We start from the raw sequence: 18,045 nt of genomic DNA, 5'->3' as shown, positions 1-18,045 counted from the left end.
TGAATTAAGTAAAATACCAGAGCAAAAGGAGGCTGCAGATTTTTGGCTATTGAGTAGAGCTACTACTCGTGGAATAAAGCTGTTTTTATGTCTGGCTGTGGCAGTTTTGACAGTCAGGAGTCCGCTTCCAGAGGGAAGTGATTCAAAGAGTTTGTGGCCAGGGTGAGAGGGGTCAGAGATGATCTTACCCGCTCGCTTCCTGGCCCTTGCAGTGTACAGTTCATCAATGGAGGGAAGGTTGTAGCCAATAACCTTCTCAGCTGATGGGACAATTCGCTGCAGCCTCCGGATGTCGTGTTTGGTGGCTGAGCCAAACCAGACAATGATGGAGAAGGTGAGGACAAACTCGACAGCCAGGTCTCAGTGAAGCAAAGGGCAGCGGCTTGAGAGAAGTCCTTGTTTGCCCAGCGCAGGAGTTGCAGTTCGTCCACTTTGTTATTGAGAGAACGTACGTTTGCCAGGAATATGCTCGGGAGCGGTGTGCGTGATCCTCATTGCCGGAGTCGGGTGAGTGCCCCAGAGCACTCCCCTCGGGGCCTCCTCCGTCTCAAGACCTGGAATGCAGCCACAGCCCCACCACCGAGTATGTCCAAATAATCCAGCGAGTGAGAGAAACCCTGAACGATGTTTGGAGGTACCGTATGTCCGATGTTAATGAGCAGCTAGGAAGCGGCCGTTCCAGGTGGCCCAGCCGCTGTGAGGACACTCCTGACGCCGGGGCAACACCACCCGGCCAGAACGGCCTGGAACATCAGGCCTCCGTAGAGGCAATAGCGGTGGCCTCAATAGGCCTGACTTTGGGTGAACTGGGGATGGGGACTGGACATTGTGCCTTCCCCCACAGTGGTATCCACTGTGGGGGGGATGATTTTTTTGTGTGTGTAAGTTAACATGTTAGTCTATGTCCAAGATGGCTGTCGGAAGGGAGAGTGGACGCTGGTGCGCTTTAGCTGCCGCTGCTCTCGCTTCACATTGTGTTTTTTGATTTTTTTGTCTTTGGAGCGATTTCTGTCTTTAATTTGTGTATTGGTGATGTCCTTATTACTATATGTTTTTTTCTCTTCTGTTAATTTTTGTAAGGTATCCTTGAGACTTTGAAAGGCGCCCGAAAATAAAATTTATTATTATTATTATTATTACCTCTCTCGAGAAAGTAATCTTTGTAGGGGTTTCACAGATGACACAAATGAACAAACACATAGCAAGGAGCAGTACACCGTGGCAGCCATCGTCTGCGCCTGCAGCAGCAGCTATACTGCAAGTAGCTGCACTCAATGCAAGACACATGAAAGTTAACAAGTTTAGCGAAAGCTCCATCACTCCAAATTAGGAAATGGTATCGATAAATGTTTGAAAATGAAATAGACATCTTTCGTATTATAAATAGGTTTAATTTTCTCTATTTGACTGAAAGACTCGCCATTCTTATGAATCTGACAATACCTACCTTGTCTTCTTTGAAAATCCCAATTAACATTATGTTTGTTACTGGTCAAACAGTGTATAAATCAATAGGGAAGAAAGCTCTCAAAAGATCATGATGATTCAGTAATGCAGGAGAGAAGGAATCAGAAAAATAAAAGATTGAACATTACAGTCAATATAGAAAATTCAGGAAAATGCTTGGGTCAATAGTACTCAATAGCACAGCTGGATGGAAAGAGTGGGCTGTTAAGCTAATTGTCAGTTGCGGAGAAAACACTGGAATCCATAAAAATGATTTATAATAGAACAGCATGAAGAAAAACAGGATGGAGCAAAGTTAGCATGGATTTATGAAAAGAAACTCACATTCAACCAATCTGTTGAATCTTTGCGAAGTTGTGACAAGGACAATAGCTCAGCAGGAACCTGTGCAGATGGTATATTTGGATTTTCAGAAGGTTTTCAATAAGGTGCGCGTAGGGGTTTAGTCAACAAGATCAGAGCATACGGAGTTGGGAATGAGGCAGTGGCATGGACTGAGACTGTTATCAGATGGAAAGCAAAAAGTGCAAACAAATGGGGTGTTTTGGGGTCAGCAGGCTGAGACTAGTGGGTATTGACAAGGTCAAAGTTTGCACCGTAGTCATAAGGTCATGTGATAGGAGTAGAATTTGACTATTCGGCTCATCAACTCTACTCTGCCATTCAATCATGGCTGATCTATCTCTCACTCCTAACCCCATTCTACTGCCTTCTCCCCATAACCTCTGACAAATGTTCTAATCAAGAATTTATCTATCTCTGCCTTAAAAATATCCACTGACTTGGGCTCCACAGCCTTCTGTGGCACAGAATTACCACCCTCTGACTAAATAAATTTCTCCTCATCTCCTTCCTAAAAGAATGTCCTTTAATTTAATTGGGCACCATGGTTTGCCCAAGGCGCCCAATGGTCATTTTTCTAAGTTTGCTGATGATATGAAATCATGGGGTTGTGATTCAAGAAGATACCCAAGGATTTCAATATATATATACGAGTGAGAGAACAGATAGAATATTATTACTGCATGAAAAGTTTTCCTGTGAATTTTCTCTGGGTGCTCGGGTTTCATGTGGAGAGGTAGGATAATTAGCCAAAGGAAATTACCCCAAGTGTAAGTGGGGAGTAAAATTGATAAATATGTGGGGAGAATAGTTTATAAGGAAAATTAATGGGATAATGAGATTGCTCTACGAACAAGCAAATTGGGCCAACTAGCTTTCTTCTGTGATGCAAGTAAAAATGGAAATATATGGAAAATATTATATGGAAAAATATGAGGTTATCTATGTTTGGGTGGCACTGTGCACAGCAGTAGAACTGCTGCCTCAGTGCCAGAGACACAGGTTCGATCCTGACCTCGGGTGGTATCTGCGTAGAGTATGCATGCTCTCCCTGTGACTGTGTGGGTTTCCTCTGTGCCTTCCCATTTCCTCCCACATCCCAAAGATGCACAGGTTTGAAGGTTAATTGGCTTCTGTACATTTTCCCTATTGTGTAGGACGCTAAAGTGGGATAACGTACAACTCTTAAAAGTATATTGCAAACAACGTAATGGCTAAAATGCTAACTTTAATACTGTTGCAAAAAGTCAATTTTTTTTTACCCTAACAGTAATAGCACAGGTTCTCGCTACCCAATAAATATATGATAAAGGCTTTCTAATTTAAATAGAATCCTCTGTTTTCATTTTTTGTTCATAATCAATATTTAATCAATACTGTCTCAACTCACCACCACCCCAAACCCAACCAGCAAAATACACATTATAATTTTGTTTTAGCTAGTTAAAACTGAATTAGGTACAATATGTCACAATTGTTTTCCTTCAAAGAAACAATTTAATGGCATTTTTTTGTCCCCTGATTTAGCAGCTATATTTGGGGGAGGGATAAAATTAGATTTTTTATTTAAAAACCTTTCTCCTTTAATAATCTATCTTACAATTAAATTGTGCATTCTCTTACACATTAGTTTCCTTTGCATTGTGCAGTATCTTACATTAACACATCTTATTACAAACAAACAGCACAGTTACTGATTCAATGAAACATTATTCTTTAAACAAAAACAATATGTCTCTCAATCTTACTTCAACACAACATATTTATATAGCCTGATGGTATTGCAAGTCCTGTGATGCAGCTACAATTATTAATTAATCAGACCGGTTTCAAAGCAGCCTAAGAGAGTGTGTATGCATGCTTGTATACAAAAGGCTCTCCAGGTCTCACGTTGCCAAAATTAGCTGTAGCTCACTGTTGGAATTATAATGTGGTTCCAAGCAAGTTCCTTCATGTAGAGGCAATTTGAAACTAGGAATTCTACTTGACAATTTTGAAAAATAAAATAGAAGATTGTGAAACTAAAACAGATTAACATTCAGTTTGGATTAATTTTTGGTAGATTGGAGTAAACAATTTTTTTCCACTCGGAGTTTATCCAGTTCTAATTATATCAAAATACATATAACTAAAGTTGCTGCATATACATCTCATATATCATATCTCATCTCATGCGTCTCCAACGCACCCCCTCCTCATGGAACCCCCCTTGTAAAGTCCCGGGTCTGGAACTCTTTATCAAGAACTGCTGCCGCGACGTCAACCGCCTCAGCTTCTCCACTCCCCTGTCTCACTCCAATCTCTCCTCCTCTGAATGCACTGCCATTGAATCACTCCGCAAAAACCCAGATTGGGTCATCAAACCAGCCGACAAGGGAGGTGCTGTGGTAGTCTGGCGCGCCGATCTCTACAAAGCTGAGGCCACGCGCCAACTCCCGGACACCTCCTCCTACTTACCCTTGGACCATGGGTCTGACGAACACCAGGCCACCATATCTAGCACCATCACCGACTTCATCAATTCCCACGCCCTGCCAGACCAAGCTTCCAACCTCATCGTTCCCCAGCCCCGCACGGCCCGTTTTTACCTTCTTCCCAAAATCCACAATCCCGGCTCTCCCGGCAGACCCATTGTCTCTGCCTGTTCGTGCCCCACCAAACTCATCTCAACATACCTTGACTCCATACTATCCCCCTTGGTCAAATCCCTTCCCACCTATGTTCTAGACACCTCAGACACTCTCCGCCGCCTCCACGCATTCCACTCTCTAGGCCCCCACCCCCTCATCTTCACCATGGATGTCCAGTCACTCTACACCTCCATCCCCCACCAGGATGGCCTCAAAGCCCTCCGGTTCTTCCTCGACCAGAGGAGCAACCTATACCCAGCCACTGACACTCTCCTCCGCCTAGCGGAGTTGGGCCTCACCCTCAACAACTTTACATTTGACTCCGCCCATTTCCTCCAAACACAAGGCATAGCTATGGGCACACGCATGGGCCCCAGCTACGCCTGCCTCTTTGTCGGGTACGTTGAACAATCCTTGTTCAATACGTACCAGGGCCCCATCCCCGACCTCTACCTCCGTTACATTGTCGACTGCTTTGGGGCCACCTCCTGCACCTACACACAACTGACTTCATCCACTTCACCACCAACTTCCATCCGGCACTCCAATACACCTGGACCATTTCCGACACGCCCCTACCATTCCTTGACCTCACCATCTCCATCGCAGGGGACAGACTTCTGACCGACATACACTACAAACCAACTGACTCACATGATATCTGGACTACACATCTTCCCACCCTGCCCCCTGAAAAGACTCCATCCTCTACTCACAATTCCTCTGCCTACGCCGCATCTGTTCCCAGGATGAGACATTCCATACCAGGGCATCGGAAATGTCCTCGTTCTTCAGGGAACGGGGATTCCCCTCCGCCACCATAGATGAGGCTCGCACCAAGGACTCATCCATACCCCGCAACACTGCTCTCTCTCCCCATCCCCACACTCGCAACAAGGGCAGAGTCCCCCTGGTTCTCACCTTTCACCCCACCAGCCGGCAGATACAACACATAACCCTCCGCCATTTCCGCCACCTCCAACGTGACCCCACCACTCGCCACATCTTCCCATCTCCCCCCATGTCTGCCTTCCGCAAAGACCGCTCCCTCCGCAACTCCCTTGTCAATTCTTCCCTTCCCTCCCGTACCACCCCCTCCCCAGGCACTTTCCGTTGCAACCGCAAGAAATGCAACACCTGTCCCTTCACCTCCCCCCTCGACTCCATTCAAGGTCCCAAGCAGTCGTTCCAGGTGCGACAAAGGTTCACCTGTATCTCCTCCAACCTCATCTACTGCATCCGCTGCTCTAGATGTCAGCTGATTTACATCGGGGAGACTAGGCTGCGGTTGGGCGATCGTTTCGCCGAACACCTCCGCTCAGTCCGCAATAACCTACCTGAACTCCCGGTGGCTCAGCACTTCAACTCCCCCTCCCATTCTCAATCTGACCTCCCTGTCCTGGGTCTCCTCCATTGCCAGAGTGAGCAACACTGGAAATTGGAGGAACAGCACCTCATATTCCGCCTGGGCAGCTTGCGTCCTGATGGCATGAACGTTGAATTCTCCCAATTTTGCTAGCCCTTGCTGTCTCCTCCCCTTCCTTAACCCTCGAGCTATCTCCTCCCATCCCCCCGCCCTCGGGCTCCTCCTCCTCAGTTTTTCCTTCCTTCTCCTCCCCCCCCACCCCCCATCAGTCTGAAGAAGGGTTTCGGCCCGAAACGTCGCCTATTTCCTTCGCTCCATAGATGCTGCTGCACCCGCTGAGTTTCTCCAGCAATTTTGTGTACCTTACATCTCATATAAGATTGGATTCATTGCTGGCCTCTTAAATTCTTTACTAAGTAACATCACAGTACAGATGGACCTTTCTGCTGTCTTAAAGTAGAGGCTTTAAGCCAGTGAAAAGCATCCCATTGTTCAAAGATATCAAAAGGCATGACAGAATATCAAGCTGAAATACCAGCAGAATAAACTATTGCCCAACATGTTACTCACAGGACCTCGTATTTTCAATACAGCCTTTTATCAAGGCTGCCAACTCTCACGCATTGAGCGTGAGAGCCACGCATTTCACAAAATTCTCACGCTCAGAAATCTGCAGGTGCTGGAAGTTCAAAATAAAGCAAAAATTGTTTTAGAGGTGAGTATAAACCACGAGGGGAATATATAAGGTGAATGCATAGTCATTTTCCCAGGATATGTGATTCAAGAACTAAAGGGCATTGATTTAAAGCAGGGCTATCAAACTCTCGGCCCATGTGATGATCGAGGGGGAAGTCAAAGTAGTTTTGTTTCTCCTGTACGCTCCCTCACAATTTCTCACTCTCAACTCTCACCCAATGTTGGCAGCCCTGCTTTTACGGTTCAGCTTTTGTTAACCATTTAGTTATGAATGAACCACTCAATACATACAGGAGAATTTTAAAAAAAATCAATATGCTTTATTTTGCTCATTTTCTTCCATTAACCACTGTAGATGGAACATCCGAGCATCAAGATAAAAGATCAGCTCGAAGGCATCTCCCACACTCACCAATTACTCTGCTACCCATCAGACATTTGAACAGATAAAGTAGTGAATTCATCAAGTCCCCCTCCCATCTTTAATATTCATTATTTTAATATCCCAAATCATGAATAATATAAACATCATTACCCTTTCGAACCACTTTATTTAAAACATTTAAAAACGGAAGCTGGTTTATATTTCATCCATTTCCATTAATTGAGTTCTTTTGGTTCACAACTCTGGGTACATTGAGCAGGGTTTATCAAGAGATCCAAAAACAAAATCACTAAAAAACAATATGAAAGCACTTCACAAATGCCTTTTCAGTTTCTAAAATTCAGCCTGAAAAAGCATCATGTTGCAGTATCATGAATAAACTGACTATTTATTTATTTCCTGGTCTATGCAGACATCTACTGGAAATGTAATGCAAGTACAAGAGTATTTTTCATGAAAGAGCTCCTCTGTTGCCTCAGAAAGAAGAAAATGATGCCATATGACTGGAGAAATAAAGCTCATTGCAAAAATCTTTCATACTGGATCCCACCACCAGTACTAATTGGAGATTAATCATGGGATATAATTGTTGACAAGACTGGAAAAGCATTCATTGTTCCAGGACCAAATCGATGAGGTGTGAGAATAGGCTCAAAGAGAAATATCAATTCAACTGATCAAATGCAATGATCAAGAAACTCGATTGTATCTGAAAACAGGGCTTGGAGCATGAAGTATGCGTTCACTTAAATAGCTCGACGTGACATTAATTTTGTTGCAATGATGTTTAGAATCTGCACTGCTAATTCATTATTCTCTGATAACAATTAGTTGAATAGCAGAGGTGTGTGTGTGTGTGTGTGTGTGTGTGTGTGTGTGTGTGTGTGTGTGTGTGTGTGTGTGTGTGTGTGTGTGTGTGTGTGTGTGTGTGTGTGTGTGTGTGTGTGTGTGTGTGTGTGTGTGTGTGTGTGTGTGTGTGTGTGTGTGTGTGTGTGTGGCAAACAAACTGAAGATGGGTGACATGCCAGTGGACTGTCACAAGATGCGACATTGTGTCCAGCAGAACAGTAGTGGTGTGCTGGAGAGAGGTTCAACATGTAATTCTCACACATAACTGTTTCACACCAGGGAGGGAGTTTATACCAACAGTGACCCCATCCATCTGAATGCAGTCATTAGCCCTGCAGAGAAAAGCAAAGTGCCCATCAATGCTTCAGATACTTTATTTTACTTAGTTGACAATCAGATACATTTAAGAACTGTTGCTACCCATTGAGGCTATGCCACCACATGGAACAATCCCAAGCGCCCACTAATATTTCCGATACTTAATCTCATCACATTCCGACTGAATTATTTTTTGTTCTGAGGTTGAGGTTTGTGCTGTGAATGTAGGGAAGGACCGTTGAGGGAGAGGGTGTGAAGGGAGGCTCTTTGCCACAGTGGCAAAAGCTAAACACCAGGTGGTATGTTCAGGAACCAAGGAGATTTTTTATTCATACAATGAGTGCTGTGCACAAATTTGAAGGCTGGGGCACCAGCAACTGATGCCACTCTCACCCGTCGGTCAGGCACTGCAACAGCCCCAGGAGCGAAACAAAGCTGATCCAATGTTAAAGCTTCTTGGATAATTAAAACATCTGAGGTAAAAATGTGACAAAGAAACAAGCTCATGAAAATTGTAAAGTTCTGAATCCAATAATACTAAAAGAGAGAGCTAGATAGGGCTCTGAAAAATAGCGTAGTCAGGGGATATGGGGAGAAAGGCAGGAACGGGGTACTGATTGGGGATGATCAGTCATGATCACATTGAATGGCGGTGCTGGCTCGAAGGGCCGAATGGCCTGCACCTATTGTCTGAAGAAGGGTTTTGGCCCGAAACATTGCCTATTTCCTTCGCTCCATAGATGCTGCTGCACCCGCTGAGTTTCTCCAGCTTTTTTATGTGTCTATTGTCTATTGTAAAAGTGACAAAAGAGAGCATGCACTATAAAAATGGAAAAATCACCTAGGACAGATGGTACGTGTCATAGATTACTGAAGGAAATAAAAGAAAGTGAAGTCTAGTAACAACCTTTCATCATCTTTGGATATGGCATATTGCCGTCACACTGCAAGGAGAGGGGGATATACCCAGCCCTCTGCCAGTCAACCTAATATTGAGATTGGGATACTGGTAGAATAATATTTGGACATATGGGAAGGATGGCAAAATAGATTATTCTCAGCATGTACTTTTTTAAAAGACAACTCATATTTAGTTAATTACAACAGTTCTTTGATCAAGTTATAGGAATGGTTTGCATAACTGATGTGTTATATACTCATCAATAAGCAGAGAATCAAATGCTTGACTTAACAGTTAAATTAAAAACTGCAGGATTAAAAAGAGTCAGGCATGATATAAATCCCAAATGTGTTCACCTTAAAATGGCAAAAAGTAATGGCAAACATTGGGTTTACAAGTAGGGGCATTCTTGACAGGCCACTGATCATTTTAACAAATGTTATTGGGCACAGAGGGTATAAAAGCAAACTTTTCAGATCATGTGCAACTCTGAAACTAGATAAACAATGAGGAAAGTTACAGACATTGACAATGAAATGTGAATGAAATGACGAAAATGAACCCAAGAATGATGGGGGTAAACATATGATAAACATTAAGGCGGAGATTGACGGTTTCTTGATTAGTAAGGGTGTCAGGGGTTATGGGGTGAAGAAAGGAGAATGGGGTTGAGAGGGAAAGATAGATCTGCCATGATGGAATTGTAGAGTAGACTTGATGGGCTGAATGGCCCACTTCTGATCCAAGAACTTTTGTACAGAAGTGTATAAAATACACCAGGCTAAATGAACTAAACGGTAAAATATAAAGGGAATGAAGGAACAGACGGACCAATGGACAGCTGTGAGGACAGTATGATAGGTGGGAAGGCTGCTTAAAATGTTTATAGGATTTTGAGAGTACCAAAGAAAGTTAGAGTGATAGAGTCAAACAGCATTGAAACAGGCCCCAACTCATCCATGCCAACCGAGATGCACAATCTAAGCTAGTCCCATTTGCCCATGTTTGGCAAATATGCCTTTAAACCTTTCTGATCCATGTACATGTCCAAGTGTCTTTTAAATATTATTGCACTTATCTCAACTACCTTCTCTGCCACCTGGTTCCATATGCCCACCATCCTTGGTGTGAAAAGGTTGCCCCACGGATTCCTATTAAATCTTTCTCCTCTCACCTTAAACCTATGTCCTCTGCTTCTTGACTCCCCCACCATGGGGGGGAACTTGGTGCATTCGCCCTTTCTATTCCCTTCAAGATTTTATACATCTCTACAAGTTCACAGGCTCTTGCTCTCCAAGGAATAAAGTCCCAGCCTGCCAAATTTCTCGCTGTAGCTTAGGCCCTTGAATCCTGGCAGTGCGCTTGTAAATCTTCTCCACACTCTTTCCTTCTTCATGGAATCTTGCCTTTGGCGGAATGACCGAAACTGAATAGAATACTACAGGTACAGCCTCACCAACGCCTTATACAACTGTTACATAATGTCCCAACTCTGCTACTCAATTCCCTGACTGATGAAGCCCAATGCAACAAAAGCCTTCTTCACAACCCTATCTACCCAAGATGCCATTTTCAGGGAACTATGTACCTGCGCTCCCAGATCCTTCTGCTCTACAACACTCTCCCTGTGAAGATACTGCTCTGGTTTGACTTCCCAAAATGCAACACCTCATGCATAACTAAATGAAAGTTATGCATGAAAAACCACATAGAGGGCACTGACAAAGTTACAAAGCACTATGATCTGATTAAATGGTGGAACTGGATTGAGCAAGTGAATGGTCTGGTTATGCTCATGATTGGTTGTCTGCAGGTGATTGGGGCTCATGACATCAGAAATTGGGAAGCAAATCAACAAGGGGAAATGCAGAATGAACCACAGTTTCTGCTTTTGAACAAGCCCAGCAAGATGGACTTACCTGGTCTTAGACCTTCCTAGATTTTGATATACAGTTTGTAAGCATTCTAAAAAAAAAAAAAACACTATTGCTATCCGAAGGAAAGAATTTTTTCTAAAAAGTAAAGTTTAAATTGGCAGGGTATGACTGCCAAAAATGGATACTTACCTACTCCACTTTTACATCAGAATTCTGTGCTGAAGAAGATAAATTGCACACTAACAAGGCCTCTTCCCAAGTGGCTCAACAATATTCTCCACCAACATCTGACACAGATTAAGTACACTAAATAATGTTTTTTCAAACAGTCAGCTTTTCCTTGAAAAGAAACAAAACACTTTTTGAGGCTACATGACAAATCTGGTCTTTGGGACATCGATCTACATAGCAACTATTCTCTAGATGGTTTCATTCAACTTTTCAAAGTGTTTGATCATGTAAATCGGGAGTTTTTTTTAAAACCAGCTGACTTTTCTCCGACGCCAGGCATGACTCGTGTGGCGTACCTGGTCCCTTGGTACAGCATGATTGTACCAAGGGATCGGATACACCACACCTTTACTCTGGTTTATACTTTCATTTTAGAATGACATTTCATGAAATTGTGCTTAATTAATAGCCTAATACTTGCTTGACTTATGCCAGAGGTTCAGTAAGTAACTGCTCGCGTGGTCGACTGCACATTGCAACAATCAATTCAGGATTGATCAGTGTGGGATTTGCACATTTTCACTGTGACCACACGCATTTCCTGCAGGTGCTCTGGTTTCCTCCCACGTCCAAAGACATGTGGGCTGGTCGGCCATTTTTAAATGGCCATTGACAGTTACCCTTGTTGTATATCTGAATGATAGAGACCCTAAGCAATCGATGAGCATGTTGGGAGAATAAAAACATTGCAGTAATGTGGAATTGGTATAAGTGAGCCAATGGGCCTGTTTCCATTCTATATGATACCCTGCTGCATTCTCTCACTTTGCATCCATCACTTAGCCTCATATCAGGCCAGCTGCTGAAGGTACCCTGACCCCACTCCTCTCCCGCAGATCACGAATCCCATGTAAAAGGTGCATTCTGTTAAATGTATTTTATTTCACTTTAACAAACCTGTGGCATCCCAGCCTCCTCAACCTATCTCTAGAGCCAAGAACCTCTAACCCTGGCAACAACCTCGTAAAGCTTCCCTGTACCCTTTCCACCTTGACAGCATCTTTCCTATAACGTGGTGTCCAGAATTGAACATAGAAAAATAGCAGGAGTAGGCCATTCGGCCCTTTGAGCCAGCACCGCCATTCAATATGATCATGACTGATCATCTAAAATCTGTACCCCGTTCCTGCTTTATCCCCATATCCCTTTATTCCTTTAGCCCTAAGAGCTAAATCTAACTCTCTCTTGAAAACATCCAGTGAATTGGCATCCACTGCCTTCTGTGGCAGAGAATTACACAGATTCACAGCTCTCTGGATGAAGATGTTTTTCTTCATCTCTGTCATAAATGGCCTACCCCTTATTCTTAAACTGTGACCCCTGGTTCTGTACTCCCCCAACATCGGGAACATTTTTCCTGCATCTAGCCTGTCCAATCCTTTAAGAATTTTAAATGTTCCCATAAGATCCCCTCTCATTCTTCTAAATTCCAGTGAATACAAGCCCATTCTGTCATCATACGTCAGTCCTGCCATCCCGGGAATTAACCTGGTGAACCTACGCTACACTCCCTCAATAGCAATAATGTCCTTCCTCAAATTAGACCAAAATTGCACACAATACTCCAGATGCGGTCTCACCAGAACCCTGTACAACTGCAGTCCTTGCTCCTAAACGCAAATCCTCTCGCAATGAAGGCCAACATGCCATTAGCTTTCTTCACTGCCTGCTGTACCTGCATGATTACTTTCAGTGACTGATGTACAAGCACACCCAGGTCTTTTTGCACCTCCCCTTTTCCCAATCTTGTTCTTGCCACCAAAGTGGATAATCCACATATCTGCCATGAATCTGCTCACCCAACCTACCCAAGTCACACTGCAGCCTCATAGCATCCTCATCGCAGCTCACACTGCCACCTAGCTTTGTGTCATTCGCAAACTTGGAGATGTCACATTTAATTCCCTCGTCTAAATCGTTAATATATATTGTAAATAACTAGGGTCCCAGCAATGAGCCTTGCAGCACCCCACTAGTCACTGCCTGCCATTCTGAAAAGGACCCAATAATTCCTACTCTTTCTTCCTGTCTGCCAACCAGTTCTCTATCCATGATATACCCTACCCCCAATACCACGTGCTCTAATTTTGCACATTAATATCTTGTGTGGGACCTTGTCAAAGGCTTTTTGAAAGTCCAGACACACCACATCAACTGGCTTTCCCTTATCCATTCTACTTGTTACTTCCTCAAAAAAGTTCAGAAGATTAGTCAAGTATGATTTTCCGTTCATAAATCCATGCTGACTTTGACAGATCCTGTCACTACTTTTCAAATGCGCTCCTATAACATCTTTATCAATCGACTCAAGCATCGTCCCCACTACCGACGTAAGGCTAACGCGTCTGTATTTCCCCATTTACTCTCTCCCTTACCCTCCAGTCCACAGGAACTGATCCAGAGTCAAGAGAACATTGGAAAATGATCACCAATGCATCCACGATTTCTATGGCCAACTCCTTTGGTACTCTGGGATGCAGACCATCAGGCCCAGGTTATTTATCTGCCTTCAGTCCCAACAGTTAACCTAACACCATTTCCTGACTAATGTGGATTCCCTTCAGTTCCTCACTCCCACTAGATCCTCAGTCGCCTAGTATTTCTGTGAGATTGTTTGTCTTCCTTAGTGAAGACAGAACCAAAGTACTCATTGAACTGTTCAGCCATTTCCTTGTTTCCCATTATAAATTCACCTGTCTTTGATTGTAAGGGACCTACATTCGTTTTCACTCATCTTTTACTTTTATCATATCTGAAGAAGCTTTTAGAGTCAGTTTTTATATTCCCTGCAAGCTTTTTTTTCATGCTCTGTTTTCCCCTCTTAATTAACCCCTTTGTCCTCTGTTGAGTTCTACATTTCTCCCAATCCTCCGTTTGCCTGCTTCCTCTGGCCAATTTATATGCCTTTTCCTTAGATTTAACACTATCCTTCGTGGCGATTTCTCTCATTCGCCACGGTTGAGCCACCTTCCACGTTTTATTTTTTCACCAAACAGGGATGAACAATTTTTGGAGTTCACCCATGCGGTTTTTAACTTTTTGCCATTGCATCTCCACTGTCAACCCTTTAAGTATAATTTGCTAATCTATCCTAGTCAATTCCCGTCTCATATCTTCAAATTCTCCTTTCATTAAGTTCAGGACCCTTGTCTCTGAATTAACCGTGTCACTCTCCATCCTAATGCAGAATTCCACCATATTATGGTTACTGTTGCCCAAGGGGCTTTGCACAACAAGATCGCTAGCTAATCCTTTCTCATTAGGGGTAACATGAGGGGGAACTTCTTTACTCAGCTGGTGGCTGTGTGGAATGAGCTTCCAGTGAAGGTGGTGGAGGCAGGTTCGTTTTTATCATTTAAAAATAAATTGGATAGTTATATGGATGGGAAAGGTATGGAGGGTTATGGTCTGAACGCAGGTGTATGGGACTAGGGGAGAATACGTGTTCGGCACGGACTAGAAGGGTCGAGATGGCCTGTTTCCATGCTGTAATTGTTATATGGTTATATTACATAATACCCAGTCTAGGATGGCCTGTCCTCTCGTTGGTTCTTCTACACATTGGTTTAAAAATCCATCCCATAAACATCCTAGGAAATCTTCCTCCTCAACGCTGCTACCAATTTGGTTGGCCCAATCTATATGTAGATTAAAGTCACCCATGATAGTAGCTCAATACTCTAAATGCGGCCTCACAAATATCTTATGCAACTGCAACATGACCTCCCTAGTTCGATACTCAATCCTCTGACTGATGAAGGCCAATGTGCCAAAAGCCTTTTTGACCACCCGATCTACCTGCGACTTCACCTTCAAGGAACTATGTACCTGCACTCCTAAATCCCTCTGCTCCACGACACTCCCCAGAGCCCAAACATTCACTGTGTTAGTCCTGCCCATGTTAGACTTCCCAAAATGCAACACCTCACATTTCTCTGTGCTGTACTGTTTAAAAAAAATCATTTTAATTTATTTGGTTTTCAAATGTCTCTTCACCTCTGAGAGATATTTAAAAACTGATTAAAATAGAACCTTTGACACCTATTGGGAGCAAGAGCCCTTTGACACTGATTAGGAGAAGAGGACTTCAGCCTCTCTGCCCCCCTACAGCCAGTCAGAGTGCCAGCAAGCAAGGACTGAGCAGTTAGTCCAGAGAACCAGTTTGTTCCACCATTATTTTAGGTGAAACTGTACAGAAAATGTGCCACAGTTCACTGCTGGGGCCAGTGTGAGAGTATAAAGAGATTGTGTAGCTCTATGTACACCATGGTAGCTCTTGGACCCAGAAGCTTTGAAAGGAACCACACAGGACATCACTCGGCATCACTGGGTGACTCACCCTATTTGTCTGGGAGAGGATTTTCTCTGGTGAAAGAAAACAACATTCAGCAAGGATGACAAGAGCCACTGCTTGATATATTCCGGGCTTGTGCTCGGAAACAAGCTAACTCCAGCAGCTGCTTTGTTTCCTTCACTTCGATTATTGTATTGTGGTAAATCTCAGTCACCAAAATCTTTTGTAGCTCTTCGTATGATAAAAAAATGCAATTAGGCTTATCGTTTTAGTAGATTTCCGCATTCTTAACTTTTGTCTGTTTTCATCTCTTTCTCATTAAAGATGCAACACACTGACAACACCAGAGTGAATTAGTGGTAATAACATATATCTGACCCAAATAGCACGCAGTTAACAAAAGCTTCCAGTCTCATCGACGGAATACATTTAAAGATATAGAAATATGTAGTTAAAGATATAGAATTATTTAAGTATTTCATATTTGGTGAATCAATTAATATCATGGGTAAAATTTCACCGTAGTGTCGCATGGCAGCAGTTACAAAATCTGTTCATGACAGTCAAACAGAAAGAGATGCGTCATTACCATGATACCGGCTCATTTGATACGCATAATCTGAGCTGTTTCATTGAAACATAAACAGGAAACAGGAATAAGACAGATACAAAGCGCTGGAGTAACTCAGCAGGTCAGGCAGCATCTCTGGAGAAAAAGGATAGGCACCGGGTGGTGGGCCACACACTGTACATAACCTTCGGCACTTGGGGGGGGGGGAGGGGGGGAGGGGTCACGTGTCCCGGTGATGAGAGGTAGGGGGTCACAGAGCGGTCACGGGTGCCCCTGGGGTGTAGTAAAGGGTTAATCGCACACGCACGATGTTGGTGAGTGAAGAGAATTAGTGTAACAATAAAGAACAAGAACTTCGGTCAAACTTCGTGTCTGCCTCGTTCTTTAACGGACAGCTCCGCGTCCACTACAAGGTGCCGTTTTTCAACAAAACAACATCCCAAACCCCCTCCATACTCCTTAAAGTCTTTGTTGTCCAGAAAACACATCCGTAAAGATTCATTGACTTGGCCTCTGCTGCCTTTGGTGACAGAGAATTCCACAAGTTCACCACACAGAGTGGTAAAATTCCTCATCTTAGCCATAAATGTCTCACCTTGTAATCGGGGACTGTGACCCCTCATCCCAGACAATTCAGCCAGGGAAAACATGCTTTCCTCACTCAGTCTATCCAGGCATGCCAGAAGTTCTAATGTTTCAACAAGAGCTTCTCTTAATCTTCTAAATACAAGTTTTAACTTATTCAATTAAAAATCCCTCCTTATGACAAACACATACGCAAAATACATTATTTGGCAAATAATAGTAAAGAAATCAGAATAGCACGCAATATTCCAGGCGACATCTGAACAAGACTCTAGAAAATTGTGGTAAGATGACCTTGAATCAGTGCTCATCTCAATTTACAAAGCTAGCCAAGATACTTTATTTCTTAATCACAAAATAAAAGAGTCGTACAGGATGGAAACAGGCCCTTTGACCCAACTTGCCCATACTGACCAACATTGCCCCACCGACACTAGTCTCACCTGCCTGCACGGCCCATATTCTTCTAAACCTATCCTATCCATGTACATGTCCAATTGTCTTACACATTATGATAGTACCTGCCTCAACTATCTCCTCTGGCAGCTCATTGCATATACCCACAGTCTGTGTAAAAACGTTGCTCCTCAGGTTACTATTAAATGTTTCTCCCCTCACCTTAAACCCTTGATTCTTGATAATCCTCCTCTGGATATAAGAATTTGTGCATTTATGCTATCTCATCATGTAATCCCTTCAAGACCCCCCCCCATAAGATCATCCCTCATCCTCCTGCACTCCAAGGAATAAAGTCCTAGCCTGCTTAACCTCTCCTTTTAAGCTCATGCCCTCAAATCCTGTCAACATCCCCAATTTGTTTTGCATTCTTTCCAGCTTAACAACATCTTTCCTGTAACAGAGAGACCAAAACTGATCACAATACTTCAAATGTGTCCTCACCAATGCATTGTACAGCTGTAACATAACCTCCCAGCTTCTATACTCAATATTCTGACTGATTAAGGCCAATGTGCCAAAAGTCTTTTTGACCAACCTATCTACCTGTGATGCCACTTTCAAAGACCTACATACCTGTGCTACTAGATCCCTCTGCTCTACAACACTCCCCATATCCCCGCCATTCACTGTGAAGTTCCTGCCCTGGTTTGACTTCCCAAAATCTTGCACCATGCACTTATCTATATTAAACTCCATTAACCATTCCTCAGACCATCTGATCAAAATCCTGCTGCAATTTTTGATAACCATCTTCACTATCTACAATACAACCCACTTGTGTCATCTACAAACTTGCTAACATGCCTTGTACATTCTCATACAAATCATTGATATAAACCACAAACAGAAATGAGCCCAGCACCAATCCTGAGCTACACCTTTAATCACAGGCCTCCAATCCAAAAAAACCTACCACCATCACCCTCTGCTTCAATCCATGAAGCCAATTCTCTATCCAGTAGGCTAGCACTCCCTAGATGCCATGTCATCTAATCTTCCATAGCAGCCTACCTTGTGGAACCTTTCTTGCAGTGACTGTTTTTCAAGAAACCCGGATTCCTTTGTGCATCACTA

The 18,045-nt window shown here is 43.3% G+C and overlaps 1 protein-coding gene across 1 annotated transcript in view; it reads right to left on the bottom strand.

The window, feature by feature from the left end:
• arap2 (ArfGAP with RhoGAP domain, ankyrin repeat and PH domain 2) overlaps positions 1–18,045 on the bottom strand; it is a 349,086-nt gene that overhangs the window by 189,544 nt on the left and 141,497 nt on the right.

This window comes from Leucoraja erinacea, chromosome 1, assembly GCF_028641065.1.
Source record: "Leucoraja erinacea ecotype New England chromosome 1, Leri_hhj_1, whole genome shotgun sequence".
Lineage (NCBI taxonomy): Eukaryota > Metazoa > Chordata > Chondrichthyes > Rajiformes > Rajidae > Leucoraja > Leucoraja erinaceus.
This window is presented reverse-complemented; position numbering and strand designations above follow the sequence as displayed.